A 5,959-nucleotide genomic window follows, 5' to 3' on the forward strand; every position below is an offset into this window, starting at 1 on the left:
ATATATATAAATAAAAAGTTGTCTTTCTTTCTTTCTTGATGATATAAGAGAGAGAAGCATAAAATGCGTTAGTTAACATACAAATCAAAACTATGCATTTTTACAGCAAAAGGTTCGTCGAATATTACCTGTGTTCACAGAGATTTTTTTCTTTTGTGCAGAAATAGGATCTAGACGGCTTTGTGTAGTAAGAAAAAAAAAAGTGCATGAGGATGCATGAAAGGAACTAACTTAATGCGAAGTATAAAGAAAAGTTCTATTGAAAAAAAACATGGAATAACACTTCTTTGTATGCAGTAGCTTCTATATCTCCACCTTTACTTAGTGTATATATAAATATATATAGATATAGACATATATAAATTAAAATTTACTGAGGGTTTTGTCACTAATTGATTTTTAAACTAATTACAATATTTCTTTTATCCTTCGATCCAGTGTTAAGGTCAAAAATCAAAACACAATAGCTCTTAATTAATTTATTTTTATCTTGATCGTTTCAAGATATAATGTAATATTGTTTTCAAAATAACGTCTTTTACAACTGTATATAATCAATTAATTGCGTTTTTAATTATTACACCAAAAAAGTCAAACAAATAAATAAGTTTTAACATAATCCTGTTTACGTATTTAATCTGTATTATTTAGGGAGACACTTATTAAATATAAAGTTTTGAACAAAACATTTGTGAAATATGAAGTTTCTCTTTATAGTTAAAAAATTATTAAAATAATCGTATGATACATTGATTTTTGAAATCAAATTAAATAATCATGAAATAATTTGTTTACTGTTCCACTACATAACTTTGTATATATAGTGCACTGTAACAGTTTATAATTATGCAATAATTAATTCTAATCCCTCCATTCCAAAACTATTGAAGATGAAGGTGGATTATGTAAATAACATACTAATCTCAGATAAAATTAAATTATATAATAAATTGGTACTAGAAAACTCAGTTTTTACAAGAAGCAAACATAATTTTCTTTAATTAAAATATGCACAAGTTTTTTTTTATTGTTAAAAATAAAAAAGATGCTGTGATAAAAGTAGAAGTATATAAAATATCATTTTAATTCTAAGCATACAATTTTTTTCCCCTTAAATCTCACTTAGGACCTCAACCCATGTCTTCTATTATTTAATTAACGATAAATTTTCAATTACTCGGTATTATCAATTTGTAACACAAGTTTTTCAAGGTTAAATAACCAAATTGAAATAATGAATTAATCTAAAATAAGAAAATAATTCCTTATGAAAGTATGTCTGTTAAAGCTTTGCTTAGATGATATTCACGTCTTAAAAATTTATCATGATAATAATTATAAAAATTAAAATTTTTGCCACTACAATCCATGACCAGAAGTAGTAAAGACGCTTTCGAAATCCCTTTCTAATAGGAAAATCTTAGGTTTGTTGTACGCTGATTTTTTGTTTAATGTTCGTTCAAACATAAAGGAAAAGTTAACAGATACTACTTCCAAGGCTGGGTGGACCACAGGAGGGCTCCGAGACCCACAGGGTTGACTCACGGCTACAGTGTAACAGAAAAAAATCTTCTGCCCAGCGGGATTCGAACTTGGGTCCTTGGAGTTAGAAGTATCCCGCCTTACCACGATGCTACGGCGCTCCCTAATAATAATTATAACCTAAATAAATTTAAATAAATAAATGTTATTGTTTCGTATGCCTTAATTATCCTTCTTCGTAAAGAATTCACGGAGAGTAGGCTTTGGACAGTCGCAGTAAGCAGGAAATGTTTTCAAGATAACTTTAACTTTTCGTAACGGCACTGTTTAAATGCAGATACTCATAAAATATACATTTCTACCTGCCCTATCATCTTGTCAAATATATCAATAATCGTCTACCCATCAGGAATCTCATTGGGATTATTATCCAAAGAGCTACCACGAGCTGAATCAAAAGCAGTAGACCTATTCATCAGCGAACTCTTTGTTGGATTTAATTAGCGAAGATAATGAGTGCGCTTTGATCCACTGCTGGAGAGGACGAAGCGGTAGCGGGATGCAATAGAGCTCTTGCATCCAATCTGCAGCCGTCCGTCAGTCCATTCAATGTCTTTGGATACGCCATTGTTTTCGAATTCCGGAACTTAATTTGGGCAGAAGAGTCTATCAGAGTCATGTTCTAGGTTTTGTTGTTGTTTTTAAGTAAATAGCTCTTGTGTAATCCAACTTACTAGATTAGAAGGCCAGGAATTTAGGTATTTTTTTCGATTCCAAAAGACGTTTGGTGTTATAAAATAGTAAGACTTTTAATGGTATAACTACACATAAATTTAAGACTATCAGTAGATATCACTATAGATATGTGTTCAAGACTTAATAGACACTCCTCATTCTTTTACTTTCACTTACCAATATACGGAATATATACTTATGGGATATACTGTGATCGTACAAATTTTGAATTAGTGTTTTCGACGGGTATATACATTTTAAGATTCCATGAGTCCAAATAACCAAGTCTCGCAAAATCTTTTATATGAACGTGTAAGCAGCCAAGCTTTTAAACGAATAGTTTTCCAAAACTGAAATTTCTAGTTACAGTTACAAAATTTCTAGATGATACTTTTCAAGCCACCGTGAATTAAGTTTCTGAAGTAGACTTAGTACCCTCTTACAGTTGTACTCAAGCCAACATAACCCTAAAATTATTTTTAAAAAAATTTTAATTTTAAAACTATTTCATTACGGCAATTTTTTGGTCATGTAGATACTGGTGGCATAATTTGCAGGAAATTGTTACCAATTTTTTTACGGTTTAGATAATTGGCGGTAAAACGGTGAGTATGATCGAGCACATTCAAAAAAACAAATCTTTTGAGAATCTTGTTCTCGGAAACAATTCGACATCATAATTTGTGTACCTTTGGGCGCCAATCTTTTGACTCTGCCCGTCAGTACCTTGAATATACATTGAATGGTTCGAACTTTCCGATTTGGACCCAAGAAGATTTATATGAATTATATGAAAAGGCTTCTTATGGTTTTTATGCGTGAATGAAACTCTGTAGGCGTTACGTAACGAGCTTAAATTATGAGTAGAAGCTATATGATATGATGTGTATCAGTATCGATCGGGTCGTGAAAAATCAGGTTTCCTACACATAGCACCACATCCGGGTAACAGGAACCTATTTCCTTCCGGTCCCTCGATGGCACTTCAAACCTAAGATTTCCGGTGTTGCAGCCGCCCCTCAAGCGCCATGTAATACGATATTAATTAATATTTCGATCGCGTGAAAATTATTTTACAACAATACGTTGAACGAAGTAATCTTTTTTTTTTAATTCAATAATCATCTAGTAAAGGTTTGGTCGGTCGATATTTCTTCTTTGTAGGAAGATAATACCAGTATAAGACATTACATACAGATTCCTTATATTACATACAGATTCCTTATATTACATACAGATACCTTATACGTGTACTTCAAAATTTATCCCATATAGTTACCTATTGTAATATTAGATAAGAGATGTTTTTGTCAGTTAATCTATCTATGTATTATAAAAAAAATATTACACTTCCTAAGGGTGAGCGTAGGAAGTGGGTACATTTGCTGCCTGACTTCTCTTGGCTCAGTCGTCTGCTCTGTTTCAATCTGACAGGTTATTACCCCTTTGTTAATTGCTTATTTTTATTAATTTTCTTAATATCTTTCTTTTACATATTACTACACCTCACCTAGGCCATTATTACTTCACCTATCTGTTCCACCTTTTACACTTACCTCGTTACCTTATTTATAACTATTTTTAATAAGTATTTTCCTACAATTTATTTGTCTAAATTTGTTTTGAAATGTTTTTTCTTTTAATGTTTGGTCAATTCTCTAATGTTTGTATATTGTTTTTTCATTAAGACCAGACGAAGCCCAGTAAAGTGGGGCGAAATGTTGGTTAATAATAAATATTTTTCTTTCACTATTTTGATACTTTTATTGACCGCAACCTGGACTATCTTCCTACAATCTACTTGTATTACAACTTCTTCCGATATTTCTCCTTGTTTTGATGAAAAAAGGACAAATTAATTTTTTTGAATCGATGGCTTTGGGGAGTAAAAAAAAAGGAGAAAGAAAAAGACTTTGTTTATATCTCATTACATTTTCGACACCTATACATTTAATAGATATAAGCAAAAGAGGCGAGACTGTTAGAGATCTAATTCAAGAAGCATTGACCCAAGAGTTAAATGACTCAGACGCCATTAACCTCCATTAGGTGAGAATGTGCGTAGCGAATTAGGTCTCGACTAATAGCCATATATAACTCTCCTTTAGCCCAATCTGTCTGGCTCCCTTTATAATTTAATTACAGTCATCACTATTTTAGCGGAGCAGTATAAGAGAGTCAGTCCCCTGGAGGAAGGTGGTTGGCACAGCTGGCATGAATGGATTCGATTCTCAGAGTATATATATGGTGTAAACATGGTCTATTATTTTTGGTTTTTGTATTATGAAATGATATACAAAATCGTTAACTTAATATTTAAAAAAAAATAACGGGTATGAAATGAAAAGTATGCATTAGCTGTGCATAACTCAATTGTTGTTGTTGTTGTTGATTGTTGCTTAAAGGCGTAAAACCCTCTGGTCATCAACGCCTATGGGATGATGAAAGTAAAAAAATAAATAAATAAAAAATAGAAAAATAAAAAAAAATAGAAAAATAATTTTTAAAAAATAAATAAAATTAAATTAAAAAATAAAATAAAATAAATAAAAAACATAAAAATCGAAGAGGATTTATAATTTATAAAGCAGGCGATGTGCTTTTAAAAATTCAAATACTCGTGTAATTTTAACTTCCTCATCTGCGAGAGTTTCGGATAAATTTGGGGTCAGTCCTATCCTATTTATTGTTGGCAAATAGTGAGTACACTCTTCGAAAATATGTCTAATCGTAAGAATGGACTGACAATATTTGCACGTTGGAGGTGGCAGTTTTCTGATTAGGTGAGAGTGCGTGAGGAGAGTATGACCTATTCTCAAGCGGGCCAGAGCAACCTCCTCCCTGCGGCTGTTGCGATAGGATGTCGATCATGGTTTTACTGATCGTTTTATTTCTTTTAATTTACTTGCGCAGAGGCAATATCGTAACCAATGAAGGTCTACTGAGGTGCGATTATTGCTAGTTGCATAACTCAATTTTATTTTATTTACTACTTTTTTTTACCGTGGAATCTTTTTGGTACTAGTAGGAAAATGGCGAAGCCCTTTTGATGCTTCATGGAAACATTTAAGGAGAAGAAGGTAAATGGTTGAGCCACTACAGTATCATTCGATACAAATCGAGAGCCAAATGCATAACTAAAGTGAATCAAAATGCACTTTTAAGTAACCTAATTGTTGTGGCCACCGCTTAAAAAAAAATTGTAATGTGTACATATATGTTCTTCTATATATGTATGTATGCAGATATTGTTTATTTGTTGCATTAATACATTCTATACAGTATTCAAGTCCATATACAATAGGCCTATTATGGCTTAAGCTTAGGTCTCCCAGTCAGTCAATCGTAACTTACAGCAATGCACAAATAGTTGACGTGGGGTCATCCTTTTTCTGTGAGCTCATTTTTTTTTCTACTCTCAGTGCACAGTGGGACATAGCGGGATAGTCTGCATTTTATGTAGACTATGCCGTAATATTTTACATATTACAGTATAGTATTTTTTTTCTAATACATTATTTAATAAATTGTAACAGATCTAATCTATGCACGTTTAACTTCAGTTATGAAACTTTTCATGAGGAAACTATAAACGGGCGGCGAATTCCCGAGGATGGAAAATGCTGAAGAGAGCAGTGAGAATTACTCACACGCTGGGATAGACTTCCTTTTAACAAGCCGCCAGACCTCGTGTGCCGGATAATAAGTATGGAAGGCCGACCAGTTAAAAAAGAAGGTCCTG

General features: G+C 32.3%; 1 pseudogene; it reads left to right on the plus strand.

The window, feature by feature from the left end:
- The first annotated feature begins 5,118 nt into the window (after window positions 1–5,118).
- LOC112211613 (U4 spliceosomal RNA) lies at window positions 5,119–5,248 on the plus strand (annotated as a pseudogene).
- Window positions 5,249–5,959: the final 711 nt, after the last annotated feature.

Source organism: Halyomorpha halys, unplaced genomic scaffold (genome assembly GCF_000696795.3).
Source record: "Halyomorpha halys isolate HHAL.00 unplaced genomic scaffold, Hhal_1.1 Scaffold2465.1, whole genome shotgun sequence".
Taxonomy (NCBI): domain Eukaryota; kingdom Metazoa; phylum Arthropoda; class Insecta; order Hemiptera; family Pentatomidae; genus Halyomorpha; species Halyomorpha halys.